The sequence below is a fragment of the Aythya ferina genome (genome assembly GCF_964211825.1).
Source record: "Aythya ferina genome assembly, chromosome: 16".
NCBI lineage: Eukaryota > Metazoa > Chordata > Aves > Anseriformes > Anatidae > Aythya > Aythya ferina.
Genome location: NC_140315.1, coordinates 11,234,123 through 11,252,427, shown reverse-complemented (window position 1 = coordinate 11,252,427; position 18,305 = coordinate 11,234,123). Strand labels below are relative to the sequence as shown.

General features: G+C 42.6%; 1 protein-coding gene across 18 annotated transcripts in view; it reads left to right on the top strand.

Moving 5' to 3' along the window:
• The window catches only part of LOC311445462 (uncharacterized protein), a 342,727-nt gene that overhangs the window by 266,222 nt on the left and 58,200 nt on the right, over window positions 1-18,305 (top strand). For 7 of the 18 annotated variants that reach the window (XM_084537630.1, XM_084537623.1, XM_084537619.1 and 4 more), the window contains one exon: window positions 17,665-17,738. The exons of the other annotated variants lie outside the window; for them this stretch is intronic. The gene's annotated coding sequence lies outside the window, so the exon portion shown is untranslated. The remainder of the gene's footprint in view (window positions 1-17,664; window positions 17,739-18,305) is intronic. 18 annotated transcript variants of the gene reach the window in all.

The following is an 18,305-nucleotide window of genomic DNA, read 5'->3' as shown; positions in this document are numbered from 1 at the left end:
TTTGGCTCTCAGTTTATCTCAATTTTTTATTGTTAGAACAAAATGTTCATATATTTCCACTTTGTTTTGTGAAGTTTGTATATAGCTTGCTAAAAAAAATAATGGTTTTTATAAACTCTTCTCCCAGCTCTGGCTGGACATTAAAAGCATTGGGACTGCACAGATGAAGGTTCCAGAGAGATTATGTAAGTGGATGAATATGGAGGTGTTCAGTAAAAACAAACCTGATCTTTTCAGATCTTTTGCAGTTATCCCATATGCCACAATGGGGGAACATTGTGGATGTTGGATATTTCTAGCTATTGATTTTTAAAGCACTAGGTTTCATGGACAACATTATTCTTGACTTGATTATTTGTATTATAAATTACAATATCTGGTGTGCTATTAGCAGACAAATTTCAAAAATGGCTTTCTCTTTCAGTGCCTGGTATCACAGGCACTTGTGTCTAGGAGAGTTAGGGATAATTGGGTATGGAAAACAAAAAGGCTATTCCTTTCTGGTATTTGATACTTCCTTCAGTACAGCAAATCAAAGTTTTACTAGGTTCAGAAATGCCAAAGCAGCACATTTTGTACTCCTCAAAAAATATCAGTGTCTGGAAGTGAAGAACATCTGCATCTAAAACAGAAAACAGGCCAATTAGCAAGAAGCCAGTCTATTTCTGGTCACTCCTTACGTGATCAGAAAAATGGAGAATGCTGTCACTTTGATTAACTCTTCACATGCCTTTTCTTTAAAAGTTGTGTTATTTTTGGTAGGGAAAGGTTGATGAATAAAGTTTGCTTGTGAAGGCTTACAGAAATGTCTAGGAATACTGAGCAAATACATGGTCACTGGGTATTTGCTTGATACGTGGACCAAATATTCTGCAGTCTACTGAGCGTAATACAATGCACCCTCCCATATAGAAGGCCAAGAGAAGGACAATGTATCCACATAAGTCATGTTTATGTACCTAAAACTTGAAATTTCATATCTGCAATTTTTATTTAATTTTGGCTGATGTCACATTGGTCGACATTATCTTTTAAAACTGAAATGACAGAAAGCCAAAAGAAAGTATAAATTTCAATCTCAAAATAATTTGAATTCTTCTTCAATAGAAGAAAAATGCTTTGAGGTCAGCTTTCTAATGCATTTCTCTCTTGGAAGCGATCATGCATCTTTGGATTACTTGACGGTTTTCTACGTATGTATCAGTGACTTCTCTGGTACTATATCTCAATGACTTCTCGATCCAGAAGTGGTATCTACAGATGGCTAGAAACCACTGCACTTACCTGTAAAATAATGTATGTGAAATATATTTAACACTCTTCTGTGTTGGTGTGCAGTTACTTTTTGAGTCTTAATTGTAAGAATGTGATTTGATCACTGTTTGAGTGTACGAGATCGACATTCACATCCCATAGGGTTCGTGTAAGTCATACTCAGTTGCTCAGATGTTAGGGAAGGTGATCTCTGGAGAGGAGGGTAAATGGTGAAACAAACTTACTTGAAAATGTTTGGATTTGCAAATACCCTTCATGTTATTGAAGGGACTTCCGTAATTTGATGAATCAGCTTCCAGAAATGTTCTGAGCTGATGTTTAGGTCTGCTACAAATAACCCTGAGATAATGGCATGTCCTAGTACCATCACCTCTAGCAATGTGTTGTGTTTTTTAAATTGTCTCTTTTTTTTCCAATCATCTTTGCTCTCATATTCCTTTCAATTAAACAAAAATTACTGTTGAAATACTGACCTGAAAAAAGTGGGGTTTCTTTCCATAACTGGTTTATTCACCAGAAAGTGTGTGTTTGTTATTGAGGTGTGGGAATGGTAGTGCCAGATGCCCCCATCTTTGGAGTGAAAGAGTTACTCAGGATCCCATGGTGACATTTTATAAACAAGGCAGGGAGAAAAGACAAAATTGTTTAAAACAACCTGGATTAGAACTTATCCAGGAGATGAAATGTAGTTGTCCCTGATCTCCCAGAAAATTTCATGGGATTTGTTATCACCAGAAGCAGGAAGGACCTCTGCTCTACTTTTTTTTTTTTCTGGCAGAAGATGAAGAACAGGCCTGCAGTTCGCTCCGGTGTAGCTCTGTTACTTGGTGCTTTTAAAAACGTGACCCAAAGTGTGGATGGAAGTTGTCAAGCCTTAGCTTGAGATCTTGTGTGACCACCCGTGCTGTTGGGTTTCGGATGAAGCCCAGCAGTTTTGAAGGCCGTGCACCTGCTTGAGCTGCAGCTTGGAGCCATACCTTTGTCACTGAAGCTGATTTACAAATATTTTAGTGGTGTCTTTTCTAAAATGGTTAGTGATTTCCGGAGCTTGTCTTTTAAAGAAACTAAACTGTGAATTATTTTTATTCAAGGTGTAACCCACAGGACGGTAAGAATGCATTGCAGGTATAGCAATAAATAGCAGGTATTTACCCAGTTGGCTACTGGGTAAAACTGGCAACAAAAGAGGGCACCAGTTCTCCACAGATCCCAGGGTTGGTATGTTCATAAGCTTCCCTCTCTGTAAGTGTGGAGCACTGATAATGGGACAATTATCTTTTTGGGGTGGAGTGAAATCTGTGTTTACTCATATTTGCAATTTTAGTGGAATCCTTCCAATGCTATTTATGAGACCTTGAATAGACTTTGAGATAACGAGCAGAGAAGCTCGCTGCAGCAAAGCAGTAGCCTCTATTTTAATCCTCCCCACCAGAAGACAGCCAGAGTCTTGTTGCTTCTGTGGTGTAATCGTTGTGACCTTTGAAAGGTCACTTGGGATATTCCCAACTGCACAGACCGGGGCACTATGTGTCATCGAGCTGCTTCTTCTGCACCAAGTGTGGGTGGGTTTGTGCCATGTCGGGTTGGCAGAAACTTCCTCATTGCTTTCCAAGGCTTTCTTTGTACCAGACTTCACTGAAATTAGTGCTGAGGTGTCCTCAGAGGTAAATTGTGGTTTCAGCCCTTGGTCAGGAAGTTCACAGTATATTTTTCTGTGCTGCGGAGCACTAGGTCTTACTACATCAGAATTTTACCTCTTTCGGTCAGGAAGAGTGAAAGATGGTTACAAGCCCCTCTCTGGGGAAGTAATGAGTAGTTAGTTTTTTTTTTTTGTTTTTTGTTTTTTTTTTTGTTTGTTTGTTTGTTTTTTTTAAAAAAAGTTCTACTTTTTTTTTTTCTTGTTGATTGTTCCATGTTCATGGATCTTCTTGTCTTTGTGTATCTTCCCTTGGGAAAGCAAATGGGTAAGTTTGCACACCACTAGAAAATGTGATTGCAGCACGGGTGGCTAGTTTAGTACAGATAAAATAAAGGGAGGACTGTGACATGTCCAAACTATAAATAATGGACATGTTACAGTTACGCTGCTATTGTTACCCCAAATGTACATGAAAGCCCAGAAACATCTCATCTCTGTTGTGAACTGAACATCCTGAAAACTGAGCAGTGGAAGTGCAGGTAGTCTCACTGCTCAAATGCTTGTTAAATGAAGCTCATCATTGATATATTGAGTATAACCCTAGTGCAGCTGTTTCCTCAGTTCTTTCATTAAAGCTTTGACTTATTTTCTAAAGATAGCCACTGGGTGGTCCAACAGGAATAGGAAATGATATTTACTATATATACCAGTTATTCCAGGTGTAAGAACAAGTGATTGAAAAAAGAAAATCACATATTTTTAAGTTGTCATTTTGAAATGTCATTATTTAAGTTGCAGGCGTGTTCAGCATGCCGCATCTCTTGAAGTTAAAAAGTATATTACAGAATCACAGAATCATTTAGGTTGGAAGAGACATCTAAGATCACCTAGTCCAACCTCTGACCTAACACTATAACCAGTCCTCTAGTAAACCATATCACTAAGCTCTACATCTAAACACCTTTTAAAGACCTCCAGGGCTGGTGACTCAACCACTTCCCTGGGCAGCCATCCCAATGCCTAGCAACCCTTTCGGTAAAGAGGTTCTTCCTAACATCCAACCTAAACCTCCCCTGGTGTAACTTTAGCCCATTCCCCCTCATCCTGTCCCCAGGTACATGGGAGAATAGGCTAACCCCCACCTCGCTACAGCCTCCTTTAAGGTACCTGTAGAGAGCAGTAAGGTTGCCCCTGAGTCTCCTCTTCTCCAGGCTTAACAATCCCAGCTCCCTCAGCTGCTCCTAAGACATGTGATATTTTTAATGCTTTGTAAAAAAAAAAAAAAATAAAGTCAACAACAACAACAACAACAAAAACACTTTGCAATATTTAGTGGTTATGTTACAGATATTTTTTTTCTTTCACTTAGTGCCTTTGATGACAATAGGTTGTTTGTATTAGATAGTGTGTGTCTAGCTAAAATCAAGCCAGTGATACTGCTCAAACATCAATGGAAACATTGAAATCCTCTGATGTTGCTAAACCTTGGATTTAAGTCTAGCATAACTGGATGGTAACTATACATGAGGTGGTTCCAATACCTTTACTTTAGAACTGCTCCCTTTTACCTATCAACATTTCCTTTAATATTTGGATCAGCCTGAGGTTTTCCCCATGCAAAAAGAGGGTTCTGCCTTTCGCAGATTTGAGTTGTTGATTCCAGAGAGCTTTGCCAGTTTGTGATTCCTCTTAAATGCGTGCTATTTCTGTACAATTCCCTGGAGTGTATGATGGTTTATTCTGTTTCATTAACATTTGGAAGGGATTTGAGGAATTGCATGGCTTGGTCACTACAGTAAAAAGATAATAATGCTCTTGAGAGAAGCTAAATGTGGAAATTGCATGTGAGAAGCTGCATGTCCATCCTCGGAGGCTGTAACTGCCGTTCTCTGTGGGGTACTATAAAGATTTAACTGCCCTAATCAGCAAGGAGCATCACCACCACTCATGTCAAAGGAATGGCCCTCCTATATGATAACATCTGAAGGCTGTTATCATCGATGGCCATGCCTATATATCATTTTCTAAGCATGAGACCATGCTCAAGTCCAAACTTGTTGCATATTGAAATAGTTTGGAGGGAAGGCCACCATGAGAGGAGGAATCTGGTGTTGGAGCAGATTTGAGAGAACCAGAGCAGATTTGTTAACACGTTTCCCTTCTTAAAAGATGTGTTGGTAGCAGCAAGGCTGCTGAGCTGCCCTAATCCCCTCGCTGGTGATGAGGACGGGGACATGTGCGGAGCCTGTGGCAGTGCTCTAGGTTGTGCTGTACCAGGGCTTTATGCCACTGGATTTCAGCAGCAGGCTCCAAAATGTTCATGGAGCCTTCAGGTTGTTATGGTGAATTTGGCAGGGATGGGACAGGTTGTGTGGGATGCAGTGTGGCTGAAACAAATGCGCGTCGCTTAAGTGTGCTAGATATTTTTTTTGCAAGATTTCAGAACAGGTTGCAGTAACTCCTGTGTCATAACTTGCTGGAAAATCTGTTTTTTTTTTGAGACTACAGAGACCTTCCAGTGCTTGGAGCCAGGGGAAATTACAGTTAAAAGGGGTTGCTACCCCAGCAGCCCGGCTTGACAGCGAGAATCAACCAGCGTATGGCCTGCAGCGTGTTACTGGCTCAGCATCACCACAGGCAGAACTGCACGAATACTGCTGTAGGGCTACTGAAGTGGTGTCTCTATCTTTTTGTTTGAACTTGGACTTGAGGGTCCTTATAGGTGAACGCAGTTATGTATGTGTTGTCCAGCATTTTGGGGTGTTAATACAGGATTTTATCGCAAATCTTTAAAAACTGTTTACTTTGGAGTCTAAAATGTTGTTTATGTCGTAGTCTTTTCTTGAGAACAGAGCTGCCCTGCTCTATATTAAGAAGAGAAAGCTTTATTTTTCCTTTTAGAACCAAACCAGTTGTGAAGGAGGCACAGAAACTTACTGGCACATGGTCGCTGTAGTCTGCTTGCTGAGAGTCAGAGCTGCATTTCACATCCCTCCCTCCTCCCTCTGCACTTACCTCCCAACCCCCTCTCACTGCACCATACATGTGTTTAATCTTAGACGTGGATGTAAACCTGTCTATCCCTTATTTTGCATCTTTTGAGTATCATAATAATCAGGCCAGTTTATTAAGAATTAATGCCCTGTTTGTGAACCGAGGGTAATGGAATGGCCACATTTCCTCTTGTGCTGGACTGTGATTTACTAATAGGAGCTTCTAGGGAAAGGATCATAAAAGAGTGAGGCCCCCACCTCTGGATTAATATTTAATCAGGTGTTAAGAGAGCCTTGTGTCGGATCCTGGAGTTGCTAGCAGAAACCTGCAGGGGAAACGAGAGGGTCCTACATCTTAAAGGGGCAATGCGATTATAATTAAAGGCTTGATCCAAAGCCCGTGGATGCAAATGAAAACCTCCTGTTGATCTGAAGACCTCTGGATCTGGCCCAAAGGGAACCAAAAATGATGACTGTTTTTGTATGTGAGACAGAAAAAAACGGACGTTCCTGTTTTGTTTTTTTTTCTTTGTTATTACACAGATATCAAACAAGGTGAATATGCAGTAGTGTAAATTCACAAAGAACAGGGTAGAAAAGGTGTGCTGCTAAAGACATGCATCAAACAAGCTGACAGCCAAACTGTTCCAAACATTATGGACAGCTGAGTATTCATTTAGATGTTTTATTTCTTGTATTCATGCATAAATGAGCTACACAGAGAGGTGTGGCAGCTGTGTAGTTCTAAGTCTCATGTTGTTTGTGGACTCGTAGTCTGACCAAGTATCTGTCTTTCAAGTATCTGTTTTTAAGTAGGCACAGATCAGATCCCTTCAGGTTACCAAGGATGCCAGCCCCTCTGTTCCCAAAGCCCACAGTAGCTGCTGCAGCCCTCCCGGCAGCAGGAGCAGATTAGGGGTGGTTGCTCTCAGGCCACCGCTGCCAATGCTACGGTGGGACAGAGCTCTGCAGGTCCCCAGATCAAAAATGCTGGTAGCCCTCATGATGATGCATCTTGGAAACTTACTTCTGTAATGTAAGCACCCTTTCCAGTTACTGGACCGTGTTCCTAGTGCTGTTGCTTGTTTATTATATTGCAAAGCTGGCCCTGTGTATTTACCAGGACTTAAAGCAATGCTACTGTCTTGGAGCAGTGTTGGGAGAGAGGGTTTTTCATCAATATTGGTGGCTACAGTGTTTTCAGCTTTGGCCTGTAGAAGAGCCTCCAGTGGGTGTGAAATCTGTGATGCACATAAAGGAGGCAAAGTCAGGGCTGTGCTGGGGCTGTTGGCCACATGCGAGGGGGGAGAGAAGCGCTGCTGTGCTCTTGCAGAGGATGAGAGGGAATGAAGCTTGACCAAGGCAGGTTTCTCCTTAGACAAAATATTTTGCCTCCCGGTGAGTGCGTGTGTTCTGAAGGGCTGCCCAGCTGAGCTGATTTATATGATCTTGTGTCATCCTTTTAAATTGGTCTTTCAGACCGGTGTCCTCGGTGTGCATGAAAATAGATGGAAATCACACAGGAAGGTGGCACACGGCCACGCGGTGTGGCTTAGCGGGACCCGCTGTATTTCACTGCAGGCTGCCACGGCCTTGGGCACTGTGCTTTGACTGATCTCCGTTTGCATCTGCTCTCCACCTATGGTGTTTTTTTCATCTGTGCTAAATAGAGCACGGGCAAAGGACAGTGTTGGGGGGTGTTTGTATGGAGAGGTCTTCTCTTGTTCCCCGTGCGCACTCTCTGGGTGCCCAGCACAAGTTAACTCTGCAGTCTCGTATTGGATGGTAACACGGTGCATTACATCCAGTTTGTTTAGAAAATCTACTGGTATTTCTTCTATTGATTTTTCATTTTTTTGCCTAAAAAATATAATCCTAAAGCAGAAGCAGATGGTTGAAGTGTTTGCATGAGTGAGAAATCCTTTAAGAGAACTTAGGTTGGACATTTGAATTGAGACCTGTGAGTACAGAAAATTTTTTTCACCTCAGATTTAGACAGAAAAAAAGTGATCTCCATGATCCAAAGGCAAATAAATACAGGCTTTTTTTTTTTTTTTTTTTTTTCTTTTCTATTTTGTGTGTGTGTTGTTGCTTTTAACATCTTGAAGTCTTTGCAGCTACCTCAGGCTCCATGAAAGTTAAGATTTCTGACTTCTGCATTTTGAAGTATTGCAGGGCGGTCAATACCTTTAAGGATCAATAGCACGGAGGCACAGGAATGAAGGAGGGCAGCTCCAAAGCAGGTGAGGCAAGAAGCAGAGGTGGGTGGGGAACCGGCCTCCACTGGATCTTAGCTGGGTTTCTGAACCACAGGACTAAAGAGTGGTCTCATAATGATTGCTCCCAGAGAAAACCCTTCCCTGAATATCTGTTTCCACCACCACCTAATAGGCAAGGCTTATTTCAGAATTCTATTCCAGCTCATTTAAGTTTAAGGACCTTCCCTGTTGCTCATTAATCTCAAGGAAAAATGCAGATGAGAGAAGTTCAGTCGGTGTGCAGCATCTCCAGATGAGACTGGGAAAGGTCTTTTCTTTCCTCCTGCTGGCTGAAGGTCAGGAGCTGTGGCTGTATTAAAACTCCTCAGTGGAGCAATACCCAATTACACCGTCCTTTGTAAGGGCTGGAGACTGCGAGACCATTACTATTGGGTGGGAAGAGCTGGATCTCTCCATAATTTGGTGGGAGATGAGAAACGATCAGAGAACACTGACTGGTGTTTGAAATGGAGTAGGGAAGGAAGGGGCTTTTGCTTTTAATGAAACTCTCACAGCTGCTTTGGGATTCAGCCTGCCGCCCTCTCTTGAAAATAGTACAGGATTGTCCATTAGTGGCACATAGCACTGCAATAAAATTTATGAAAATTATTTATTGCTACATCAAGCTGTATAATTCCTTCTTATAAAGCAAGATATAGCAGAAATGGGGTAAAGGTCAAGCGTTTAGCATTTAGTTCCCAAGTACTATGGCCTTACTTAATGTGAAATGTATCTTTTCAATTAAGAGTAGAAGATAATGAAGTTTATGACAGACCTTATTTTTTCCCATGGTGTTGGGTAGCCTGGGCCTGGCCGCAGAGCAAGTCATCTCCAATTCACAGAAACTTCAGCTTTGCTGCACAGTGTTTTAGTTCGCCTGTGTTCAGATCATGGTGTCTCTGTTGGGCAGTCCTTGTCCCCTGGATGTGCAGGAGCTCAGGTGGATAGTTAATCCCAGCAGGTGAAAGCCTCCTCTTGCTGTGGTCAATGGGAATTTTGCCACTGACTTGTTACAGAGTCTGGATTTCAGCCCTAATGTTCTCGGAGAGATATTGATTATATTTGGTGGAAAACACAACAAGGCATTTCATCAGAAAAACAAGCACGAATGTGCAAATAAAAACGCAGAGATAATAAAGGTCAAAGCTGTTTAATGGGCCTTCATAAAGTTATGTACCACTTAAATCCTAATTAACTCCTATTTTGGGCATTTCAGTGGGATTTAAGAAATAGGCTTGTGGAGAACCTCTGCACAGGGTTGAAATTCAACCTTCACAATGAAAATGGGAGGAGGTTAGTTTACATTAGGCATCTGTGTATTTTGTTCCCAAAGTAGCATTTAGGAAAATGGCCACAACCAGCACATGCTGTGTTACAGCCAGCAATTTAATCTGCAGGCACGAACATATAAAATGCGTGATAGCACGAAGTTTGCACTGCTGCGAGTGTTGTATAATGGAAGTGCTCAGGGAAGCCAGCAGGCTGAGCAAGAAGTGGCATTTCAACCCCTCTGAGTTTACCACAGCCTCACGTATTTTACAGGGTGGATATTTTTCTTAAGTTTCTTGTATTTCAAATGCTTTAATTATCATGGAAACAATGAGGCTGCATTAGTATGGGTGGAGCTGAGCGGTGTTATTACAATGCAGGGGAAAAAAATCAATTTATTCTGTGGCTTACAATTTATTTCATGGTTGGTGAAATATCAGTTTATGTAATGATTATGTTACCAAGTATGTGGTATACTGCCTCTGTGTCTAATATAAACAAGTGCTGTATATGGGCTGCACGTGTGGTTATAATGTGATTGTGTGGTATGGCACTGAGATTTGTATCGTGTTTGGGCTGGTCACATTACTCACCCATGGAGACTTTCCTTTTGGTCAAAATCATAGTATCTGTGCAGGTCATCCCGAATGAATGTGAGCAAAACCTACGCGCCACAAGTCTGTCGTCACATATTCCACAGCTGGCACATGTGAGTAGTCGCATTATAGGTTTAGTGTTTGCTGAGTCCTTAAAAGTACTCCAGGGACCCTACCTGGAAGGGCTGACTTCTGCATTGTCAGAAGTCGCATGGAACAAAATGTTGAGAAAACCAAGATAATTTCTTTATAGAGAAAGACTAAGCAGAGGTTCTTGATGAGAGGAACACTGGGCTGTAGAAATACTAGCTTGGTGTTTCTCTGGGCTGTATCCAGATCTTTTGGCAATACGGATGTGACTTGTTTGTGCCTTCTTGAAAATGAGCAGGGAATTTGCTCTGTCCAGTAGCATATTTAGGTCACAAAATACTAGACCTCTTTCCGCACTAATCCCGCCATCCTTGTCATCTGTTTACTGAGCTTGTACCGCAGAAAAAAATATTTTCAGAGTTGAAGAACCTCAAGAGTAGAAGTGCTTCTACTCATTTCAGCCTCAGTGCCAGGCTACTAGTGATGCATTCAGAGTTGTAAGGTCAAAGACGAGGTGGGATGCCTCCCTTCCTACCCTACCAAAGCCAGCAGAAGAGCTGTCAATGCACAAGAGCTCGTGCATTTTTTTTGTGCTCCCAAAGACTCTTCCCTCCCCCAGCACACTGTTTTGAAGGCTAACACAGCAAGCAGACTGTGATGGGAGTTTGGGCCAGGTGGGACTACTGGCCCCATCACAAAGTCTCTTTGAATAGTCACTGATCTGCCTTTGGTGAGATGGGGAAGGAAGGAAGGAGGAATGGACAGGACAGGTTTTTTCCTTCCTAGCAGGCAGATAAATGTTACTGTCTTGAGATGGCATTTCAGTCTCTCCTCTTAGTCAAATTCCCTCCCCCCATTCTCCCTTCAGCTTTAATATTTAGGTTTGTCTGATTTTAAACTGGGTTATTTGAATGTCAAACTTTCAATAACACTTTAATAGAGGTGTCCATTAACCCATGCTAAATTACAGCAGAACATCTCTGGAAATACATGTGACATCCACATGAATACCAAATGAATTCATTAGGATCAGTGCTATTACAATGAATACCAAATGAAACCCACAATGATGGGGACATCATCTTCCTGTGAATAACCGACAGTGTTCCTTTGGCACTAGTCAAACACATCAGCTGTTTGTTTCCACTGATGAGAGGTGGCAGACTAGGTTTTGGTTAGATAAACAAATGATGACACCAATAATCACTTAGTTGGGGGCTGTAATGCTTAATAATCACATCCTGCTATCACACGCACGAGAAGCGGTGCTGCACGTTTTATGCATAATGAATCCCAAACACTTCATAAAAGGTGATAACTTTCTTTGACCACTGAATATATTATTTATAAAAGTGCTCCATTCCCTTCCCCCTCCCACCCTTGGAGATCCTTTTAATTTTTTTTTATCATGTAGACTACACTGGTAGCTCTTCTTAGACTATGAGGTCTTTTCTTATACATAATTTATAAAACAATTTACAAGTGATTTATTTTTAGCAATAAGATAAAACACGGTGTGAAGGGTTTTGCCAACAGAGATATTGACGGTTGGGGAGTAATACTCATGGAGGAGCCTGGGGTCAAGTGAAATTTATTTTTCAGGTTTCCCCTGAGGTGGACCTTAAGGAGACTGCGTTCGTGCTCATTTACATAGTGCATTAAATAGGTGCACTTTGCTAAAATTGCATGGCGTTGTATGGCGCCGTGTTCTGGATGGCCTTGAAAAATATCCTTTAACTGAACATATTGGTAGTTAGATCTCGTTGATAGATACAATAAGAGTGTCATTTTTGGATTTTGCCTGCCTTAATGACTGGCTCCTTCTGGCTGGAGCCCTGCTGAGTGGTGGAGCTGCTCGTGTCCACCTAGATGATGTCAAGTCCTGGTTTCTAACACAACTCGTTGAGGAAAGAGGAAGGACTGTGCTGTCTCCTCTCTCCCAGGAGATGGCAGTGTTTAAGAGCATTAGCAGAGCGTCTTGCAAGTCATTAACCTCATGTCCTTGCACCAACCCTGGTTCTCAACAATCGGTAATTCACGAATATCAGGATAGCAGGCTAATGCAAGGAGAAATGTGGCTTGACCCAAGGATGGAGAGCAGGCTGTGTTACAACAGACCTCTTTATATCAGCTGTGGTGGTCTTTGGTATGAATTAGTTATTGTTTGGGGCTAGCATGTAACAAGATGTTCAGAGATGTTGACCTTGCAGCTTTGTACGCTGCACTAGCTCGAACTGGCATTCTCTCATGCTACATCTTGTTTCACTTCAGCTGAGGTTTTCTGAAGAAACAACAAAAAAAAAAGCTCATTTCTAAGAGGACTTTGTCTTGGAGAGCTTGTAACCAACATAGCACAAAACGTAATGAGCATCAGTGCCCGTATCTGCTCATTTGATAACCACTGAATTAACTTGTAGCCTTTCCCAGTTTCTTTGAAGAGGTGTTGGGAACAAATTGCCAGTGCTCATTTGCTGTGTAGAAATAACTGTTCAAAATTACCTGCTGGGTTCACCAACTGGTGGCTGGCAGAAGTGGAGCTACAGGCTGGGTTTATGGCACTGTAGGTTGCACAGTCATGTCTAAGTGTGGGATATGCCACCTAATCAGCGTGCTGCTTCTTTCCTGGCATGCTCAGAGAGCTTTTTAATCTGGGTTTGTATGTGGCTATGTAAGACAATGGAGAAGATGACTCAAATCTCTTGGTCTCTGTTTTCTGTGCAACAAACCGAGCTGGTTCTGACTGTTGCATGTCTGAGCTGGGGAAATGCATAGCTTCTGCAGCCCTCTTCCTGGACAGTCAGCCAGAAGGATAGGCATATTGCTAAGGTGAGAAGGCATAAAGTGAGAATACAGAGATTGGAGATGCTCAGCCATTTTGGGGGCCAGGTAGAAAACAAAAACAAAAAACACTGAGAAGGAAGCTGGATGTACAGGCTGGGCTATTCTGAGTGTGCTTTGCTGCAGGATTCCTCCTGCGCTCTCCACCCTGCAGTTTGTCTTGCCGTGTGCTCCTGGTATATCACTGAGGTCTGCCTTGTGCAATCCTGGCCTTGGAGCCATTCAGCCTATACTCCTAGGGAACTAATTCCACAGTAAACTATTTGTTTTAAATTAGTATCTACAAAGTTGACTCCTTGAACAGCGCGGACTTTGATTCAGGGAGACTGGGGACACACACCCTGGAAAACTGTAAATGCAGGCACTGCCTGCCTGTGCATCCAGAATTGAACAGAGTTGTCAGATAACGCATGAGAGATGGTTAATAATAAATTAAAAACATCACAGCCACGGGGAAACTGCATCTCTCCCCTCCCCCCAAACTCCCCCTCTCTTTTGCTTTTTTCCTACCCCATGGGCTTAATCAGCATCAAAGAGGAACAAATCCAATAAAATGTTTCCCTGAGCCAGGAACCAGCCTGAACTGGATATGCGCACACCAGCCTCTCCTCCTCTCCCCCGACTGCCAGCCCCTTCTCAAAACAGCTGACAGTCGAGGTGAGTATAGAACAAAGGAAGAGATGGGGAATGGTAAATCAGAGACACCCCCCCGTCCCTCATCTGGTGTCGGAGAGCTCTGATAGTCCTCCTGTGCTTTTCGGCTACCAGTTCAGAAAGCTTTTCCATCTCCCGGCGTGGTTTTTATCCCACAAAGAGATGTAGGGGGAGGTGAAAAGGGGACAGCCTTTATTCATCTCTACTTACGCCCCCCTTTTAAAGTAGAATTCAAACAAAAGCCCTCCTGACAAAGTGTGGCGGGACGGATCTGCACACCTGCTGCACCTCGGAGGGTTTTGCTCGGCTGAGAGTGAGCACTGCAGTGCTGGGAGCGCTGCCAGGAGCTGGGGAGGGTCTGTGCTATGGCCCCCTCCCTCCCCAGCCTGCCACCCAGGCTCCTCTTGTGCAGGAGCCTCTCTTCAGGGCTGCGGGAGAACCAGAAGGTGTTGGGCCAGATCTCCAAGGGGCGAGGTTTGCCGTGGCTGTATGTGAAGTCAGTGGGCTGACGTTGCTTTTGTGCAGCTCAGAATGCAGCTGAAAGCATCCACCTGTCTTGTGTGTGAATACTCTGGTAGTGCTTATGGCACCACGAGGTTACAATAAAATAAAATAATAATTAAAAAAAGAAAGTAAAAGGGGAGGTGGTTAACAGGAAGACCTAAGGAGAAGGTAGCCTCAGCAAGTTCTTTGCTTTGTGCTGCTCTTTGCAGATCACTGCTCTGGGTATGCCTGTGTCCCCCCAGGCCATAATATCTAAGCACTTCCTAATTATTAATATTGTGAGTGCATCTTCTCTGTAGCCTTGGAGAGAGTTGCCATCGTTTCTGTCTCAGAGATGAAAACTGGAGCACGGAGGAAGGCAGGCTTTGCTCATGGCCATGCATAAAAGCCTGTGACAGAGTTAGGAAGTGAACCCACCTAACTCAGACTGTGCTCTGTCAGATCGTAGCCAGAAGAACATCCCTGCCATAGGCATGCCTGTGGGAGCATTGTGGGAGCAATTCGGGCATTTGTGTCTGCTCTGTGCTGAGTTCAACTTCCTAAACCTCCCTTGCTGGACTAGAATGTAACCAGGCTAATGGTGAAGGTTTCGAGTAGCTGACAGTGCTGTCTGCCAGTATAATGAACGCTTGGGCAGCGGGCACTTCATAACCCAAAAAGTTTCTTTTCTTTCATAACCCAAAAGGTCCATGCATTTTGCCCATGCAAACATCTTTCAGAATGTGAAAACCTTAAAAACCTCGTCGTGTTCGGTGTACATCGCATGAAAGATCCTTGGGCATTTTTCCTAAGATCAGGTATTCCCCTGCGTTTCCTGCTCTGTAACGCTTCTTCCTGCGTGTTGCTGTGCCGTGGGTGCTGGCACCCTGATGAATGTCTGTCTCCCAAAAGATAGCTACTGTGTCAGTGAAACCTGTTTGGTTTGGACTGGCTGGGTTGGGCTGAGAGGAACCTGTGGCTCCTGTGCTGACCCGCTGCTCGGGGCTGTGTCGGGGCTGCAGCATAAACAGATTAGTCATGAGGGGCACTGCAGGAGGCTGAGCTGGTGCTGCTGCTCAAGTAATTCCTACTATAGGACTAGAAAATAATTATCTGTCTCGCAGAGCAGAGCTCTGTGGATATGTTTTCTCGGCTGGAGGTGTAAGTCTCCGCTGTTAGGAGCTGCGGTATGGCTGGCATTGGGGGCCAGCCCGGCTTTCATGAGCGAATTCTAAAGCTCCCAAGGAATTCCTATGGAAATACAGATGACATCCGCATTATAGCCATAATTAATTAACCAATCAATTATCATGATGAATGCTGTTTTAATGAATCAGTTGCAAATCATTTTCAGTTCCTATGGTTTTCACTGGGAGCACATTAATCGTGGCAGGCTCTTTGGGCTGTGGAGGAATGTCGATTGTTAATCCGAGACCTGAGCCTATCTTTGCCAGAGGTGAGCCAGGTCCCGAGTGATCACATCCAGATGCAGGTACAGAAAGCTCTCCTAAAGGTCAGAGGCTCTTCACATTTGGAAACAAAATGCTGGCACGTAATGGCAATGGGCCCAGAACATGAAATAAGGACATCTGAAATGACCCAGGACTAGGATGGGATTTCAAACTTTCATATACAGATTTTCCTGCTAACTTTGTTTATACTGGGGAGAAGGTAAAATAATAAAAATAAAACGTAGTAACAGTTTGTGAAATGCTGGGCCAGTCACAGTGTTTTTCTAGTTAGATTAGGTTTCTGCAGCTTTGTATAAATGCAGTTGACTTCAGTGATACTATACCCAGGAGAAGTGGCTGCCTGAATGGGTCTGTTTGAGGGACTGGGGCTTAAATCTATAAAGGCTGCCCCTGAGTATCTGCCTGGACATGATTTTAGTGCAAGTTTACTCCCATGGAGAGCACACATGGCTCTGCCACCTCTGAATGCTTCCAGTGAGATCAGCAGAAGTATCCATTTAGGTTAACGATCAGACTTCAAACCCTTTGGTAGAGCAGCTTTATTTAACAGAGGTGTCACCAAACTCACTAACTGCTCCTGGAATGAGCCAGGAGGCATACTGAGTTTTGGCATTTTGTACGGCTAGCATAAAACTCCTTGGAGTTGGAGCTGCAGCAAGGAAATGCAAGAGATTCATCGCCATGCTTGGCCTTGATGTGGGAAGGCACTGGGAGTACAGGAAACAGTAGCTTTGCTATGTGTACAGGGATTTTTTTATTTTTTAAATGAAGAGATAGCTTAAAAAGAAGTGAGGAGGTTTGATGTGAGGCCTTGGAGAAGAAAAACAACAACAACAACAAACCACAAACAAAAAAAAGAAAAAGAAAAAAAAAAAAAAACAAAAACAAAACAACAAAAACAACACAAAACACCTTGAACCACTTTGAGGATGCTGACAGGCTATCTGGTTGAGGGCCTTGTACTGAACAAAGAGAATATAGAGGGGGAAAAAAATCTCAATCAGCTAGAAAATGTTAAGTAATCCATAATGGGAAGTTTGAGCCTGAGGTAGCTTTATAGTATATGTAACCATATAAGCAGCTATTTGGGAATTGATCTGTGTAATGTATTTATTATAAACAGCTTCTTTCACTTCCAGCTCAGAAACACATAGATACCCCCTCTTGTGTAGCTGAGGGAACCTGCTCATGACAGGATGGAGTTTGTGTATGGTATTGCATTATTTCTCTTCACCGTGTTAGCTTAGCAGGCTGGAATGCAGTAAAATTGGGATCCTTAATGAGCTTAATGTCATGGGTGGAGAGAGATCAATGGAAACTTTTTTTTGTAAACACAACCATTATAGTTCAGATAATACGTTTGCCTTTAGCGTTTATTATATGTTGCAGTCTAAAAGGCACAGTTTTGGCAAATCTGAGCCTAATATTTGTTTACTAGAGCTATAGAAAAGTATATCTTGATTTTTGGAAGCCCTGGAAACCCCTGTCTTCGGATGGGATGTGGGCACCCAATTTCTGTAACAAATACAAAAGCTTGCAAGTAGTCCTGACATGGCTACATTAAAAAATGTGGGGAAATATTTGTGGGATATTTTTTGGAGTCTTTATACTGTTTTACTGGCAATCACATGAATTTTATATCTGTCATGAAATCTCCTGACATTTCCACCAACATGTTGCAAGGAGGTCATTAGAACAATTACTGAGATGTGGGAAAAGAAGTAGCATTCCATAGCATCAATTGCCAGCACTGCCATCTCTAAGCAATTAAAAACCATGAGAACAAAAATTTGACGTTTTTCTGGCCTGTGTATCAATAGGGTGCACTCGCATTTTTCTTCTTGAGGTTTTCTGCACTGCCGTAGTACTAGACTTATATTCTGTAAAAAGATGGAGCTGTTTGGAAAAATTAATGTCAATTAAAAAAAAATCTCCAGGAAACTTTTTTTCATCCATTAGAACTCACTGACTTGATACATTTAAACATTTTATAAAAAAAAAAAACTACTCAATTTTGAGAACTCCCAGTGGGAAACAAACAAGTTTTGTTAGGAATTGGCTCGCTTTCTGATGGGGGCATCATGTTTTGTGTTTCAGTTATTTCCGAAGGTGAGGCAAAGAGTTGGTCCCATCCAGTTGCTGTGGTTGGCCAAGTCACTGGCCTGCTGTAGGTGAGAAGAGTGGGTCAGGGAACATTGCCCTGAGGTAGGGTGCTGGAACTGAGGGTAAAATGCTTTTTTTGGGCTCCCAGCTCCTCTCCAGCCTGACACATTGCCCATGACCCTTGGGTTTCATAAGCTTTTGTATCTCTGAAGTCTTTAATTGCCAAATGGCTGCGACAGATTTGAAAATGAACGTGGCTCTTTTCTGCACCGAGTAGTAATGGTAAAATTACTGCAAAGCTATTTCACCCCAGCTTGGCAGTGATGGGCAGCACTGAAGCCAATGAAAATTTTGTCAGGCTTGAGCTGTAGTGACCAAGGCTGCTTTGCTCACTGCAGTCCTCTAGGAAGGTATTTAGATATCTGAGAGACTGTAACTCATTCTGGAAATGACATATTTCAATATTAAAGCTGAATTTCAATTCCGTGACATGGAGCTGATTTCTGACTCCAGATGGAAAAAATTCCAAAACTTAAATAATTTAATGGAGCTGATATCTGGTTTCCTGACCAGCTCTATTTCTCATGCAGCAATAAGCTGGAGTTCTTGAGAAAATCATCAAGTATTGAAAGAAC